Below are 18,223 nucleotides of genomic sequence, written 5' to 3'. Positions count from 1 at the left end.
GAAAGCTACTTCGATAATGTGGTCGGCACGGCCGAAGGTCCTGACAGCGGAGGGACCTGGTTCAGTTCACGGGAATCCTGGACCGACCAGACCGATTAGCCACGGAAAGACTAGGGGTTGGAACCCAGTTTAATTGCAGTTGACCCTCAAATGAGGGGAGTGGGGGAAACTTGATTCATAGCAGATATTCTCGCGGCGAGGAGAAAGTGAATGGAAATTGGAGATCCATTTTAATATGTAATGTTTCAACGTCTCGGTGGTAGGCTGCTGTGCTGAGCGACTGTCAGTAAGTTCACTCGTCAGAAATTTAACCATTACACCCGGAGCATTAACTGAGCCAGCCTGACCACGCCACAGGACCATAAGCTACTCAATCATGATTGACGTATTTCACTTCCAAAACTGTCTTCTTGCCTTCTCTACATGAACATTGATGTCTCAGTTAACAACCGCTTAAACTGCGCGAATACGGGCACAGGGCCATCAAACGCGCCTCATACGCCATCGTTTAATCGCTGGACCATTCTCGTAAACCTGCTCTGGATCAACACCACTGCCACCACATATTTTCTTGAACAGAGATCGTCAGGACAGAAAACCACCAACGTGCATAGGAAAAAGGTTTGTTTAATTAACACATTGTAGTGCGACAGCATCATTAATTATTATAATGAGAGGTACACGTAATAAGAAAAATGCGGTGACGTATTAAAGAGACTCACCAGGAAGAGAAATAATGGCGAGGACGGGGAAGAAAACCACTTGAATGGCGACGAGAACATATGAAACTCGAAAATCGACCGGTACCCAATAGTCTGTAGAAATATATGGAATCATCCAGAAGACACTTCTCATATTTCCCGTTATATTCCAGGCTGCGCTTCCCGGAACCCGATCCATGACAGAACGAGCCAATCCGTCCTCACTCTCCCTGACACTGCAGCTCCGGTTATCTGTCCGTGGCAGGTGAGGCTGCTCTCGCTGAAACTGAGGGAACCGAGTGAACGGGGCTCTTATTAAACAGAGAGAAAAAGAATCTCCGGTGACGTCAGCAGCCTACCCTGAACAGACTCTAATTATTTTCCGTAAAGCTACAGGAAGAGTTAACCCTTGGTCTACCAGGTGGCAGAGGAAGAAGTGTGTAGATAAATGCTGCTGTAGCCAAATATCCTGAAATTACTAAAATATATATATTTTTAAATCTCTCACTGCCCTGGTTTAACACAGTTTGAAGTGGAAATAAGTCCAACATAAGCAAATATATGCATTTCCTTTAAAACCCCCGTTATAGGAAAGCGGTAAATTAGTCAAAATAATATTTGATCCATCCTTGGCTGCTGTAAGATGAATGGAAGAAAAGAACGGTTCTGAAAGAGAGCGGCATTAGCTTCGAAAGTGGAGGTTTGATGAGAGAGAAAAGGACTGTCAGTCCTCTGTGCAAACGTGCTGTCATGTTCGACAGGAGTAGCAAGAGGACAAGAAAGGTAGACAAGGGGAGGAAATGAAGCGTGAGTGAGAGTGAGTGAGAGAGAGAGAGAGAGAGAGAGAGAGAGTGTGGGGGGATGGGAGAGAGAGGGACAGAGAGAGAAAGAGGGAGAGAGGGAGAGAGAGGGAGAGGGAGACAGAGAGTGAGAGGGAGAGGAAGAGACAGACAGAGAGAAAGGGGCAGAGAGAGAGAGAGAGAGAGAGAGGGGGAGAGAGAGAGAGAGAGAGAGAGAGAGAGAGAGAGAGAGGGAGGGAGGGAGAGAGACAGAGAGAGAAACAGAGACAATAACGAAGGAATTAACTGTCGGCAACTGGGTTCCCTCCAGTACGATGCGGATCAGATCACTGAGTCGTCAATAAATATTCTTTGCGACGGTCTTTCTGTGGTTTTACACGTGGCTGATTATTATTTTTCATGTCATCCTTATATACTAGTAGATTAACAATCTTCAACATATCTACTTGTGTCTCAATTTCCTGTAAAATCCTGATGCTGTTGAACCAAAAATTAGCAAGAAAAATACAGTGTTTTCCTTACAGTCCATAAGCCTCCCCACATCGCATACAAAGCCTAGGCCGCAGACATACATGTGTGCAATGTGTTGGAGTGATAGGATGCTCTTTAATCCGGACAAAATCAGCATTTTCCTATAAAATTACTTTCTATTTATCGGCAAGCAAACGTGTCGCAGTAACTTTGTACAATTTACCCTCGATTGATTAGGGTAAATAAGAGGATTGAGAATAAACATCCACCAGTATATGTTAAGTTATATTTACTATATTACTGACACCTTTGGACATCAGAAAAAAATACATCTGACGAAAGCTGTAATTGAAGTAAACACGATATTTTTATTTTCCTGGTGTGTTCAATTATCTGCAGCACTGAAAACAAGCTGAAAACGTACTTTAGGTTCTTTATCCACTTCTCCACTTGAAAATGCTCAGAATTTTTTTTTTCTGCAGATGGACCAAATAAAAGTTGTAAAGATCTCCTTTCCTCTGTTAGACTGCAGTTCAGATTTGAGCGAACACTGAACTTCCACCCTCCAGCCCACCGATCAGGGGTCCATGCAGTTATGTTAGTTGGTGTAAGATGGTCGTATGAGTAACTGGTGTTTATCACAGGACCCGGTTATGCGACCATCCACTAACGTCGCATAGATAATCTTTGAAGTGCGCTGATTGTCGCTGGGGTAATCGAGCGCAGGGACGATTTACTGCCGTTTTAGTCAATTGACATTAACGATTAGAATGAGATCGTGTTGCAGTTTCTGGAGGAGATTCTGGAGAGGGAACGATCTTTACCAAAGGGACGGGTTACTCTTGAATCAGAGGGGTCTAATGCGCTGGCGGGCAGGTAGGCTGGAATTTTCTGGGGGTTTAACAAAATTGCATTCAGTCGGATAAGATGGAAAGTAAAAGGTGAGAAAAATAGGAATGGGTGAATACTGGACTGAAGGCGTTCGATTTGAATGCACGCAGTATACTGGACATGGTTGAAGAACTCGCAGAGTTTCATGTGAGAATACGAGTATAGGCTGTTGTAAGAATCACTGAATCGTTGTTGAAGGAAGATTATAACTTGGAGCTTAATGTCAATGATATACATTGCAGTAAAAGGCTAGCCAAGAATGGAGAAGGGGCAGTGATGCTCTGTTGGTTAAACGTGAAATTAAATAATTTAAAAGGGGTGATATGGGGTTGCAAGGTGTTGAATCATTGTGGATAGAACAATGAACTGTAAGGATAAAAACCATTATGTGAGTTATATTTACAGACAACCCAAACCAGAATAATGTTTTGGTCTACAAAATATAACATGAGGTAGAAAACGCCTGCCGAAAGGGCAGTATGATAATCGTCATGATGGTTTAAAATATTGCGCAAGACTGGGGAAATCATGCTGATCCTGGACTCCAAGAGACAGAATTTCGATAATGCCTGCGCGGTGGCTTTTCAGAGCAGCTCGAGGTTGAGCCCACAGTGATATTGTGTAATGAGCCGGAATTGATCAGAGGGCTTTGGTGAAAATGATCACGTTGTGATCGAATTCACCCTCAAAAGTGAAAAAATTAAGAGGATGAATCAGAATTACAGTGGAGTAGAGGGAATTACAGAGCCATTAGAGAGGAGTTCGCCAGAATCGATTGGAAATGAACACAGGCAGGCAGGACAGCAGAACAGTCTGTAGTTTCCGAAAGGAATTTCGAAAGCACACAACATATGTTTTCTAAATTGGAGATGTGTTATTAAGGAAGATGATACAACCGTGGCACAGAACACTATACAATTCAACATCATAGGCATAGAGAAGGCATGCAATACAATAAGTATTAGCGGGAAGTTAAATGATTGGGAAATTTTATATGCCAGCAGAAGGCAAAATAAAACTCATTGAAAGTTAAAGAAGGAATACCATATAATCCTAGCAAATATGATTAAAGAAGATATCAAAAGTTTATTTATTCAGATACGCAAAGTGTACGAGCGAGGCGAAAGTGGAAAGCAATGATCGAGAGACGGTAATGGGGGATAACAAAATGGTGGACGCATTGAATAAGCATTTTGCATCAATTTTCAAGTCCAGTCAATTCGTCACTTTTAACTGTCATTTCGACCATAACTGCTACTACAGTCCATTGTAAAACTGAGACAACTTTTTTCAGGACCATGGTGTTACATGACACAGTACAAAATCTGGACTGAACTACGTAAAAAACAACACAGAAAAAAAAAACTACACTAGACTACAGACCTACCCAGGACTGCATAAAGTATACAAAACAGTGCAGGCATTACAATAAATGATAAACAAGACAGTAGGGCAGTACGGCTTCAGTCCAGGCTCTGAATATTGAGGAGTTTGATAACTTGGGGGAAGAAACTGTTACATAGTCAGGTCGTGAGAGCCCGAATGCTTCGGTGCCTTTTCCCAGATGCCAGGAGGGAGAAGAGTTTGTACGAGGGGTGCATGGGGTCCTTCATATTTCTGTTTGCTTTGCGGATGCAGCGTGTAGTGTAAATGTCCGTGATGGCGGGAAGAGAGACCCCGACTATCTTCTCCGCTGATCTCACTATCCGCTGCAGGGTCTTGCCATCCGAGAAGATGCAATTTCCGAACCAGGCAATGATGCAGCTGCTCAGTATATTCAATACATCCCCTATAGAATCTGATGAGGATGGGGGTTGGGTGGGAGATGGACTTTCCTCAGCCTTCGCAGAAAGTAGAGACGCTGCTGGGCTTTCTTTGCTATGGAGCTGATGTTGAGGGACCAGGAGAGATTCTCCGCACCGTGAACACCCAGAAATTTGGTGCTCATAACGATCTCTACCGTTCAGCGGGGAGTGGTCGCTCCGTGCCCTCCTGAAGTCAACAACCATCTTATTTGTTTTGTTCATATTCAGAGACAGGTTGTTGGCTCTGCACCAGTCCGTTAGCCGCTGCACCTCCTCTCTGTAAGCTGACTCGTCGTTCTTGCTGATGAGACCCACCACGGTCGTGTCATCGGCGAACTTGATGATATGGTTTGAGCTGTGTGTTGCAGCACAGTCGTGGGTCAGCAGAGTGAACAGCAGTGGACTGACCACAGCCCTGGCGGGGAGGGGGGGGTAGTGTGTCTTTGGAATTCTCTTCCTCAAAGGAAAAAAAGAAAAAGCAGGAGATTGTTTTTTATGTTTAATTCCGCAGAACACAGTCAGTTTCTTGACAGTCAATGGAGTGACGTGTTGCAGGCTGTGCAGGCTTGGGCCGCTGAAATCAGAGTTCAGTTGAGGTCAGAGAATCAGAGAATGGTGGAACAGAACGGAGAGGCCGAATGTCCTGCTACTAATTCAATATGCCAGCAGCAGCCTCCTCCAAATAAGAGTCCCAGTGAGATTAATTTTCAGAGTTTTTCCATCCGTCCCTGATGAAAAACGGTTGATGTATGTATAAATTAAATGCGATGTCAGGCAAATTCTACAGCCAGGAAATGGTCTAAATTTCATGTGATGGCGCTGTGATCCAACTATTCGTTTCCTGTCAGTGAACAATAAACTGAAGCAGAATGGCATCCTTGTCTTGCTGTCGACTTTGACGAGTAGTTATCTCTGGAAGATGGTAATCTCGGCACAACCGCTCACGAGTTGCCCATTACCAAAATGTTACAACTGTGGACAACTGTTAAAGATGGCTTTTAAAAGGACCAACAAAAAATCATTGCAGGTCCAGGCTACGGGGGCACAGTTAAATCTGGAGAAAGGGATGTCCGCTGATCGAAAGAGGACACTATTCCAAATGCATAATATTCCATCAGAGTTGAGAGCACCCTTCCTTCTGCTGTCTCTGTGTAATAAACCAAGAGCGATCTTTGCCCTGAGCTGTCGCTGGGGTTTATAATCCGACAATAAACTGGTCCCCGGGTGAACAATAATTTCAATATGACGGCACCAACCAAACGGAAACAGGATGCGGGTTATGATTCCCCTCTAGAGGTGGCAAAATTTCGCGCACTTAAATATGAATTCTAGTTCGGACCACAAGTTAGAAAGACTCATTCAAGCAAGGTGAGTCTTTGTGTGGTTTAACACAAGCGTTGTGGAACAAGGTGCGGCGTTACGTGCTGAATAGACTGAAGTTCAGGTTTATGAGCGTGTTATCAACTGACCATTGCTCAGGGTGTGTTAGGGACTTAAATTCAGATGACTGGATTCGCTGAAACCAGACCCAGGAGTCCTGCATCAGGCAGGAAGATGGACTGTATTCTGCAGTGTTTTGGTGTTTTAATAAGCACACTTGTAACGGCAGTATTTTAATATTTCTACCATATCAATATTAATACTGAAATCGCGCGGCTTCACGGATCTAGGTGCTCGATTATTCTGTAAGTGTGTGTGTTTTTAGGTAAGACGAGGAAGCACGGGCAGTGATAGTTATATTAACAAATATTGTGGTAATTCTCACTGACAGCAGATAAAAATAGCAAATTCTACACTCATTGGGCGCTTTACCATGTACCTCCTGTCCCTAATAATGTGGCCACTGAGTGCATGTCCGGGGTCTTCTACTGTTCCCCGTCCATTCCAACGCTGACCACTGCGCTGTATTCGCTGGCATTCGATTACGACGGGGATTTGATTGCATTCGCTGTTATTTAGATGGAGGTGAGGAGATTTTATCCGCTGGTGGTTACATAAATGAAATAAGCTTTTGCTGGAGACATTGAACATCACGAGGATTCTGAAGAGGAATATCGAGAACATGTTTGCTACTATAGAGGTAGCTGAAACAAGTGAAGATAGATGAGGTTATTTTTCTGAGGTGGAATTAGTACGTCTTTGAAATTCGCTTCCTCAAAGAAAAATGTTTAATGTGTTTAATTCCGCAGAACACAGATTATTGACAGGCAAGGGAGTGAAGTGTTGCAAACGGTCGCGGGGATCTGTCACTGAGATCACAATCCTACAGTGATCATAGAGAATGACGGAACAGGACTGACGGGGCGAATGTCCAGTTACTAATTGAATATACCGGACGGCCGAGCTCTCTGCGCTGTGGGAACATCGAACCATTGGTGGCGCCGTTGGACCCTCGGAGATGCGCAGGCGCGCTGCCGACACCAAGTATTGCCCGCTGTTGTACCGTCCGGGCGGCGCTGAGGAAGGAGCTATTACCGGGTGTGTGTAAATCGGGGGCCGAGTGCGGTGTGAAGGGCCGGGACTGAGCTCAGCCTGACGGCTGGAGGTTGAGTGAACTTGGCCTTTTCTCCTACGACAGATGAAGGATGAGATATGACCTGATAGAGATGTGTAAGATGATGAGAGGCATTGATCGTGTGGATAGTCAGAGGCTTTTAATCAGGGCTGAAATGGCTAACACGAGAGGACACAGTTTTAACGTGATTGGAAATAGTACCGAGACGATGTCTGGGGTAAGGTTTTTCTACGCAGACAGTGGTGAGTGCGTGGAATGGGCTGCCGGCGCCGGTGGTGGATGCGGATAAAGTAAGGTGTTCAGGAGAATTTTGGATAAGTACCTGGAGCTTGGAAGAATAGAGGGTTGATGGGTAACTCAGACAAATTTCTAAAGTAAGTATATGTTTGGGACAGCACTGTGGCCGATGGGCCTGTGCACTATGCTGTAGGTTCTCTACGTTTCTCTGCTTCTGTGTTCTCAGTTCATCCCATGTAGTCAATACTCACAGCATCCTTTCCTCCCACTATCATGCTGCAGTATTTACTATGCTGTACGTTCTCTACGTTTCTCTGGTTCTGTGTTCTCAGTTCATCCGATGCATTCAATGCTCACAGCATCCTTTCCTCAAACTATCATGCTGTTACATTTGCTCCCGAGGCCTTTGACTCTACGCTGAGAGGCGATGACCACAGACCGATAAAAAAATGTGCAACTCTTCTTGCAGCTATAGTGGGCCGTTACCCTGGAAACGGAGGAAGCAACTCACCAAAAATAACCGAAAAGGGAATTAACAAACCTAACATCGTACTCTATGAGTTTCATTATGACAAAGGTTAACACTGCAGCCATTTTGGAATGAAGAATCTAAAACTGTATAGTCTGCCTTTAACGTTCTGCATTCACTTAATTCTCTAGTAGTCTGGCTAACAAAAATGATCATTAGTTAGCGATCAATAATGTATTAATCTCTGCCAGAAATATACCCAGTGACAGCCTCAATCAGCATCTATTGCAACAGTCTCCACAGATCGACGACTCTTTGGCTGAAGAAGTTTCTCTCATCTCAGTTTTAAAGGGAAGCTTGCTTATTCCGAGGCTGTCCTCTCAGACCCCAGACTCTCCGTCTGATGGAAATATCCTCCCCATGTCCACTATTTCCTGGCTGTTCAGCATTCTGTAGGTTTAAATATGATCCCGTCCTCCTCTCTACTTCTGAACTCCTTAGAGTATAGGCCCAGAGTCATCAAATGCTTGTCCGACATAAACGCTCTCATTCCTGAGATTACTCCTGTGAACCACGTGAGCAACAGTTCTACTGAACACATTTCCAGGTATTACAGGGAATGTGGTACCAGGACAATATACAGGGGAAAAGTTGCGGTTTCTTTACTGTTCCACCAAGTATCAGCAAACATGCGCTTGTGCAGACGTCCATTTCCAGAGGAACAAGCTTAGTGATTTGGGTTCATAATCGTTCATCAGAATGGCTTCAAATATTTTCCATTTTTGGTGCAGGTTTCCAGCATCCTGAGATTCCTCCGAATTTCCATCGATTGACAGACAGGTGACAGTGGCGGGGGGCGGGGAGGAATTTCCAAACACAGATTGAACACCAAACTCACGGGTCTATTTCTACTGTTGCAAACACGGAACAGTCCATTCCCACAGTTTCTAACTGCAAGGGATGGGATGGTAACATTTCCTCTCCTCAGAAAAGTAGTCATTACTTCCAAAGAAATTCCAGAAACAAACATCTGAACCCAGGACAGAAATACTCGTTCAACACCTCATAAAACTGGGCAGGTTGAGCCCCGGGTCCATTGTAGTTGGATCTAAAACTGTGTTATCTCAGGACCCAACCTCATAGTGTCACACTGCTGAATCTGACACTCACCGACCCCCGAATCCTCAGACATCCTCCTCACATCTCACAGCGAGTGGTGTAATCAGAAATCTCCCCACAACCAATGCCCAGCACCCCAAGCCTCTTGATTCACTGTGAAGGGAGGAACATCCAGCCCCCATCTGTGAAGTACTGACCTGGGCCAAATCCCAGATACTGTCAGGTCTAAATGCCGAGTGTTTCCCAGGTAACAGCTCAGTCAGGACTCTTTGTTGCTAGTAATATGCTGCAGTGTCTCGGCCATTCAGAGTTCAAACACCAACACTGCGACATCAACCTGTGTCAGAACGGGAACCTGATGAACCTCTGACTGGGCCAGAGAGCGGGCTGGAAAACCTGGGCGCGGGGCACCAGCAGGCGGGTATAATGTTTCACATTGTCTCCACCAGCTAAACGGAACACATTTTATCATTATCCTATTGTTAATTGAGATCTTGCCCAGCACAATTAACCACCACATTTCCTGTAGTTTAACAGGAATAAAACGCGTTTAACATAAAATTGAAAGTAAAGTGCTGGAAACTCGGTACATCAGATTGGATGTGTGTAAAGAGAAACTGTGGAAGACCCAGTATCAGAACTGGGAAGGTCCAAGATGCTGCCAGATCCGCTGAACGTTTCCAGCATTTTCTCTTTTGTTTTTACTTTAAATGATGCACAACTATTAACTGATAACAAGTTATTTATAACGGCCTGAACAAAGTAGCGCAAATGTAATACATTAGATTTTTCTTCAATCCAATACCGGGAGAATGCAGTCAATGCACACAACTTCCTCCCCACCCCACTATCAATCTGCTATCTCTGCTGCCCAGCCTCCTTCCGACAAAGACTAACACGGCGGACATTTGGCAACGTTGAAGCTAAAGTCGGAATGGCTGTCTTTACCCTACCTGGTGCTGTATTCAATAAATCTTCTCCTAGTTCCAGGTAACAAACACATATTTCAGAATGAGTGAGCCTCAGAGTGAGGCAAAATACGTCACAACGAAGACAACGGTAGCAGAGAGGCTGTTAACAGATAATCATTGGTGGGATACCGGCTGGACAGAGCTTGGACAAGATGGTTGATATATATCGTTGGTGGTGGGATACCGGCTGGACAGAGCTTGGACAAGATGGTTGATATAAATCATTGAGGTGATGGGATACAGACTGGACAGAGGTTGGACAAGATGGTTGATATATATCATTGAGGTGGAAGGATTCAGACTGGACAGACGTTGAACAAGACGATTGATATATATCTTTGATTTGGTGGGATACAGGTTGTACAGCGAATTTCCCAGATGGGGAGGAAATCCTAGTTTTGTGCTGAGGTACCGTTTCCCAGGAGGTAGCAGCTTCTCTGTACGTTGCTTTATTGTTATTTGACATTAGGCCAATCAGTCTACTATCGTCAGCAAATCTGATCAGCTGCTTAGAGCTGTGGGTGGCAACACAATCATGGGTATACAGAGAGTAAATGAGGGGGCCAAGGAGACAACCCTGTGGGTTATGTGTGCTGAAGGTCAGAGAGACAGAGGTAAGAGAGCCCACTCATACCACCTGCCAGCGATCTGACGGGAAGTCCAGGATTCAGCTACACAAGGCAGGGTGAAGGCCGAGGTCTTTGAGCTTTTTGTCGATACTTCACGCCTTCGTATGGCTACTGCTCTGCCCATGACTGCAAGGAACTGCAGAGTACTTGGGTCTCATCTGGGAACATCATAGAAACAAGCCTGGACTCTTCCTAAATTTCCCCCTGCATCTGAAAAGCAGACCGTGCACTCAAAGATACCCACAACCCGGGATATTATTGCTGGAAACCAACGGACGGTTTCCTGTGATTATAAGCCAAAAGACTAATAAAATGGACTCGAAATCACAATGTAACTCGACGTGCCCCTGCACCATATGTCTATCTGCACTGCACTTGCTCTGCAGTCATAATGCGTTGTTACAGTTAATGTTTGGTCATATATCAGCTCAATGTACTGTTGTAATGTATCGATCTATGTGGATGGTACGTCAGCAAGATTTTCACTGTATCTCAGTGCGTAATTAGAATAAACAAATTCCCCATTTTAATTGTGTGGAAATATTAGACAGACTGACCTTCTGCTTCGGAAATTCAGAGGGAAACTTAACTGAACTGTTGGCATTTCTGAAGAACACAAATAATTAGAAAATGTTTCAACCTTGCATTACGATCTGCTGTAAACGAGATCAGGTGGGTGGAGGGTCTCCCGTCTGAACCGGTGACTCTGCTCCTCGCCCCCTACATGCTGCCCGACCCATCCGCCGCGTTACCCACATTATTCCATATTGACACCAGATACGTGTTTAGTTTTTCCCGCCTTATCTTTCAAGTCCCTTTCCCTCCACCTTCAGGTCACAGTTTCACGCGCTCCATTCCGATTCCGGTCCGACGCAGTTTTCAGACCCAAACCGGAAATTTCTAGCTTTCATTTAAAACAGTCCATGTTTATAAACACTAATTTCTATTCACATTTCTCCGGCCTCGCTGGACAGCAACACTGAAACATCTGTGAGAAAGTGCAGGAGGTGGGCATTCAGCCCCTCTAACCATCAACAAGATGGCGCCTCTTCTCCCATCTCAGCCACATGTTTCTGTCCGATCCTTATTTCCTCGATCCCTTCGGTCTCCATACATCTGCCGGCCGCAGTTTTATGTGAGGACGATCACCGAGTCTTCACCGCCATCTGTGGAGGGGATTTTCGGACATTCACCACCCTCGGAGTGGAGACATTTCCCCTCATCGCAGTCCCAGACATTACACCCCCTTTTTCAGAGACTGGGATCCCTGGTTCAACCGGTAATGATGTTGTGCATTTCAATGAGTTCACCTCTCAGACCTCGATTCTCCAAATCACATTGGGTTATCACATTTGATCTTTCTTCATATGATGACCCCATCACTCCAGGGATCAGTCTGGTGAATCTTCATTGCACTCTCTATAACAAATACTCTCTAACCTCTCTTGATCCTCTATGGAATTAATTTCCATCTTCTGCAGCCCCGTGTTGCCCCAACCACTCTCCGTCCACCCCTCCCTGTCACTACTTCCACCTTCCCCCTTCACCTGGATCCACCTGACACGCCCCAGCTCTTGCCCCATCCCCACCCCTCACCACTTTTCTCTGACTATTTCCCATCCACTCTCAGTCCAGAGGGAGGGTCTCGGCCCGAAATGTTGACGGTCCATTTCCCTCCACAGATGCTACCCGACCCACTGAGTTCCTCCGGCAGTTTGTTTTTTGTTCTATATAAACCTTGTGTTAGTATGGGGAGCGGGATTTTACACCATATTCCAGGTACAATCTCAAGAAAGTACAAATAATTGTCACTTTGCCCGAACCATTGGCCCCGCTTGCAGATCAATTCAATTCAATTCCTCTGTTGACTGCTGGGGGGTGGGGAGCAGGGAGGGGGTCTTTGGCAAGTGATTAGTAGTTCAGCCGTTAAACCGAAAAAGCTGTAGCACAGCAGTGCGTGTGTGACGTAAGGCACGGTGCTCGTGACAGCAGATGCTGATACTGTGAGATCATGCGTGACATCTGGCGCGTGGGGGGGGTGGCTGCTCTGTGACGTCACGTGAGGGGGAGCGCTTCTATTTAAAAACACCTTTCGTTTCGTACGATTTGGTACAGTATAACTTAATTAGGGTTTCATGTCTGAATCCCCTGTTGTGTGATGTGAAATCCTTTCTATTTGTCTGGCTATTCGTGGAGGGTGGGCAGCATGGTGTTTGTCTCGAGTTGAGTCACAAATCCACAAATGTTTCTGGGCAACACACAAAATTTTGGAGGAACAGAGCGGTCCTGCTGAAGGGTCTCCGCCCGAAACGTCCACTGTATATCTTCCGTAGATGCTACCCGGCCTGCTGAGTTCCTCCAGCATTTGTGTGCGTTCCTTGCATTTCCAGCATCTGCAGTTTTTCTCTTGTGTGTGAAATGTTTCAGGGGAGGACTTTCGGGACTGATCCGGTTTGGGATGGCTTCAGTCAGTGCAGTATCTTGGTGTCTAGTACTTTAATAAACAACTGTTTATTTCTTTTTTTAAAAAAAAATTAATACGAATCAGAATTTCCAGCGGGGTCCACACAGTGTATTAGTCAACAGAAGTCCTCTATTCCCTGCAGTGTTTATCTCCTGGTAAACTCAACACCCTGACAGTGTGGACCACAGATACCCCTTCCTCAGAGTCAGGGAATCATTCTGACAACTGATCGCTGAGAGGAATTATATTTGTTGGTCATTAAATTTCGCTCGGACATGGAATGGATATGGTGTTCGGGGTGTCCCAGTGAAAGAGCCGGACGGCCGAGCTCTCTGCGCTGTGGGAACATCGAGCCTCGGAGATGCGCAGGCGCGCTGCCGACACCAAGTATTGCCCCCTGTTGTACCGTCCGGGCGGCGCTGAGGAAGGAGCTATTACCGGGTTTGTGTAAATCGGGGGCCGATTGCGGTGTGAGGGGCCGGGACTGTGCTCTGCCGAACGGCTGGTGGTTCTGTGATCTCCTGTCCCGCTGCCCCGGTTTTAGCTTTGCGATGGAGACCGGGCTGTGGGATCAGTTAGTTGTGGATCCCCAAGGGGTTTGGGGTAAAGGGGATCTGTCTGTGTGTCGGTAGAGGTTATGGGTGGACGTGTGTGAGTGTGGTGAGTAGTTGGAATGGTGTGTCGTCGTAGGCGGGTTGGGGTCTTTTGGGTGAAGGTGGGATGATAGGAAACTTCGTGACAAACTAAGTTGTAAACAAGGGAGGATCTGGTGAATTGGGTCAGCCAGCTCAGCTCGCGGGTCCTTCCAGGAAACATCAATACTCTCTTCATATTAATTACAGGTACCGTCCAACCTTGCTGTTAAGATTTTGTTTGTTACAGAGCACCAGAGTCTGGAAACAGATTCAGGAAACATCAGTTCTCTCTTCATATTAATTACAGGAACTGTCCAACCTTGCTATTAAGATTGTGTTTGTTCCAGAGCCTCAGAGTCTGGGAACAGCTGTCACCGTCATGAACAGCGAGTGCAGATTGGAAATGGGGTCACTGACCTCTGCATCAAAGAATGACAGCCTCCTGTGAGATATCAATGTCCTTAGAGTGGATTCAGATCTGGTGGCATATCGGGAGTCTGAAAGGGAAAGGGAGTAGGCAAAGGGCTAAAGAGAGAGTTTTAATAGGGGAACATGTTTAGGGGTAAAGGGGTACAGAAGCTGTCTGATAGATTGTTTTAATTCCTTTATATAATCTCACAGACGGTGACTGAGGAAGAAGCTTGTTGACGGAGGATGCCCGGAGGTGAGCAGGACAGAAACAGAATCAGAAATTGAATTGAATGGAGTTCACTTATTTCATCCTTCTCATACATGAGGAGTAAAAATCATCTAAATGTGAAATGTGCAAATATAGTAATTTATAATAGCTTAAAACAAATATAATAGTCAATGTAATCTAGAGTGTTCTCAAATCAGCGTGAGTTCATCAGTCTCATGTCCCAGTGGAAGAAACTGTCCCAGAGCCTGTAGGTCCTGGCTTTTATGCTTCCCGGATGTAGCAACCAGGGTTTAGGCAGTCGTCTCAAGTGAGGAGTTGGTCTGCAGCAACACACACAAAATGCTGGTAGAACGCAGGCAGCATCGATAGGAAGAAGTACAGTCGACGTTTCGGGCTTCGTCAGGTTCAGCATGGTAATATTCTGTGGAAAGGTAGATCACGCGGCATCCAGGGAGAGCTGGCTAACTGGATGCACTGTTGTCTTGATAGCAGGAAGCAGGGAGTGATGGTAGGAGGTTGATTATTCGACTCGAGGCCCGAATCTAGTGGTATTCCCCGGGGTTACACTCATTGATCTCTTTATTTATTGCTATTTAATTATATTTGCATTGTTGCAGTTTGTTGTCTTCGGTGCTCTACTTGATGTTTCATTGATCCTTGTACAGTTACTATTCTATAGATCTGCTGAGTCTGCCCGCGTGAAGAAGAATTTCAGGGTTGTATGTGGTGAAATGTATGTACTCTGAAAATGAAATTGACTTTGCACACTGCAACTTGTCATCTCTACCAATAATTTGGTTGAGAGTGTACAGGCAATGGATAGTGAATTTGCAGCAAGTAACTTCAAACAATTACTGTTTTTGAAAGATACTCAGTATAAACACTCCCCTCCATTTCTCGCTCCTCACTCGACCACACCCTCCCCTTAATGTCTTCCCTCTCTGCCCCGTCTTCTCTCTCAACCCCGCAATGGGCAGACGTTCAGGGTGAAAGAAACATAGAAAACCTACAGCACAATGCTGGCCCTTCGGCCCGCAAATATGTGCCGAACATGTCCCTACCTTGGAAATTACTAGGCTAATAGCCCTCTATTTTCCAAAGCTCCATGTACCTATCCAAATGTCTCTTAAAAGACTCTATCGTATCTGCTGCCGCCACCGTTGTCGGCAGCCCATTCCATGCACTCACCACTCTCTGAGTAAAAAACATAATCCTGACACCTCCTCTGTACCTACGACACAACACCTTAAATCCGTGTCCTCTTGTGGCAACCATTTCAGCCCTGGGAATAAGCCTCTGACTATCCACACGATCAATGCCTCTCAACATCTCTTTCAGGTCACCTCTCATGCCTCCATCGCTCCAAGGAGTAAAGGCGGAGTTCACACAACCTATTGGCATAAGGCATGCTCCCTAATCCAGGCAACATCCTTGTAAATCTCCTCTGCACCCTTTCTATGGCTTCCACATCCTTCCTGTAGTGAGGTGACCAGAACTGAGCACTGTACTCCAAGTGGGGTCTGATCAGGGTCCTATATAGCTGAAACATTTCCTCTCGGCACCTAAATTCAATTCCAGTATTTATGAAGGACAATACACCGTACGCCTTCTTAACCACAGAGTCAACCTGCGCAGCTGTTTTGAGTGTCCTATGGACTCGGATTCGAAGATCCCACTGATTCTCCGCACTGCCCAGATTCTGACAATTAATACTATACTCAGTCATTTTATTTGACCTACCAAAATGAACCACGTCGCACTTATCTGGCTTGAACTCCATCTGTCACTTCTCAACCCAGTTTTGCATCCTATCATCGTCCCGCTGTATCCTCTGACAGCCCTCCACACTATCCACAACACCCCCAACCTTTGTGTCATCAGCAAGTTTACTAACTCATCCCTCCACTTTCTCATTCAGGCCATTTACAAAAGTCACGAAGAGTAAGGGCCTCAGAACAGATCCCTGAGGCACTCCTGTGCTGACCGTCCTCCATGCAGAATATGACCCGTCTACAACCACTCTTTGCCTTCGGCGGGCAAGCCACGTCTGGACCCACAAAGCAATGTCCCCTGGATCCCATGCCTCCTTACTTTCTCAATAAGCCTTGCATGGGGTACCTTATCAAATGCCTTGCTAAAATCCATATACAATACATCTACTGCTGTTCCTTCATCAACGTGTTTATTCACATCCTCAGAAAATTCAATCAGGCTAGTAAGGCACGACCTGCCCTTGACAAAGCCATGCTGACTATTAGTAATCATATTATACCTCTCCAAATGTTCATAAATCGTGCCCCCCCCCAGGATATTCTCCATCAACTTACCAAATAATGAGATAAGACTCAATGGTCTATAATTTCCTGGGCTTTCTCTACTCCCTTTCTTGAATAAAGGAACAACACCCGCAACTCTCCAATGATCTGGAACCTCTTCCGTCTCCATGGATGATGCAAAGATAATCGCCAGAGGCTCAGTAATCTCTCCCCTCACCTCCCACAGAAGACTGGGGTACATCTCATCCGGTCCCAGGAACGTATCTAACTCGATGTTTTCCAAAAGCCGCAGCACATCCTTTTTCTTAAAATCAACATGCTTAAGCTTTTCAGTCTGGTGCAAATCATCACTACAAACACCAAGATCCTTTTCCTTAGTGAATACTGAAGTGAAGTATTCATTAAGGACCTCTGCTATTTCCTCCGGTTCCATACATACTTCCCCACTGTCACACTTGATATTTCAGTGTGGAAGGTGAAATATTCTTGGGGAACCTGAAGGGGAATTCTTCACTCAGAAGTTCGTGAGACTGTGGAATGAGCTGCCAGTGGAAGTGGTATATGTGGGTTCGATTGAGACACTGAAGAGAAATTTGGGTAAGGACATGGATGGGAGGTTTATGCAGGTAGTTGACAGTAAAAACAAAAACGGGTCGGTATTGACTAGAAGGGTCGAACGGCCTGTTTCAGTGTTGCTGGGCTCTGTGGCTCTAATAATATTCTGAACTGTAATTTCCCCAGCCATTGCTTTGCTGCTAATGACTGAACCCGGTAATTTACAGAATTGGTGAAGAGGCTGCTCAGTGACTCTTCCTGTGCTCAGTGTTACTGGGACGTCCCATCACTGAGCAGATATTGTCTTCTCCATTCTCTTTCACTAAGTCTGTCACTCAACACTTTCCATATTTACAGGAAATCACAGAACTCACAGAGAAAGAAACCGCAACAGAGGATTCCTCGCATTTCCTCAAACCTGGTGATGGGGAAAGGCTGCCAGTCCCAGGGAGTGATGTGGGAATCCTTTGTGGAAATGAGCAATAAGTTAGCAAAGGTGGACAAAATGCTGAAAGTAGTTCTGAAGTTCGGTACGGTAATACAACACACAAAATTGGAAATCACATTGAAACATCGTGGGTGTAAGAAAGTACGTCAACAAAGTTCGGCCCATAATGTTGTGCTGAACCAACGAAATTAGCAACCAAATGGCCATTAAGCTGAATCTTTGTGGCAGCATAATATCCACCTCTGTCCATTTTCCTCACATTTATGCCCCTGTCTTTCTTTCTTTAAATATATTTATTAATTTTAAACAAATAAATGAAACATGAATACAGAGAGTCTGAGAGTACATAATTAATAGGTTAAAATACAAATACAAATAGATAATAATCATTATATAATAACCTCCCAAACTCATAGTAATTACGAAAAATGGAGTGAGTAAATAAAAAAAAAGCAGAATATGAAGAAACCTAACCAACATGGGCCATTGCATTATGTCAAATATACACAGTAGCGTCAATAACTCCGCACCTCAATCCAAATAATTAAGGATAATAAAAGTAAGGTTCAGGGGAAGTCAGTTTAGCTCATATGAAAA

The sequence above is a fragment of the Hypanus sabinus genome, unplaced genomic scaffold (assembly GCF_030144855.1).
Source record: "Hypanus sabinus isolate sHypSab1 unplaced genomic scaffold, sHypSab1.hap1 scaffold_298, whole genome shotgun sequence".
Lineage (NCBI taxonomy): Eukaryota > Metazoa > Chordata > Chondrichthyes > Myliobatiformes > Dasyatidae > Hypanus > Hypanus sabinus.
Note: the sequence above shows the minus strand (reverse complement) of the source record.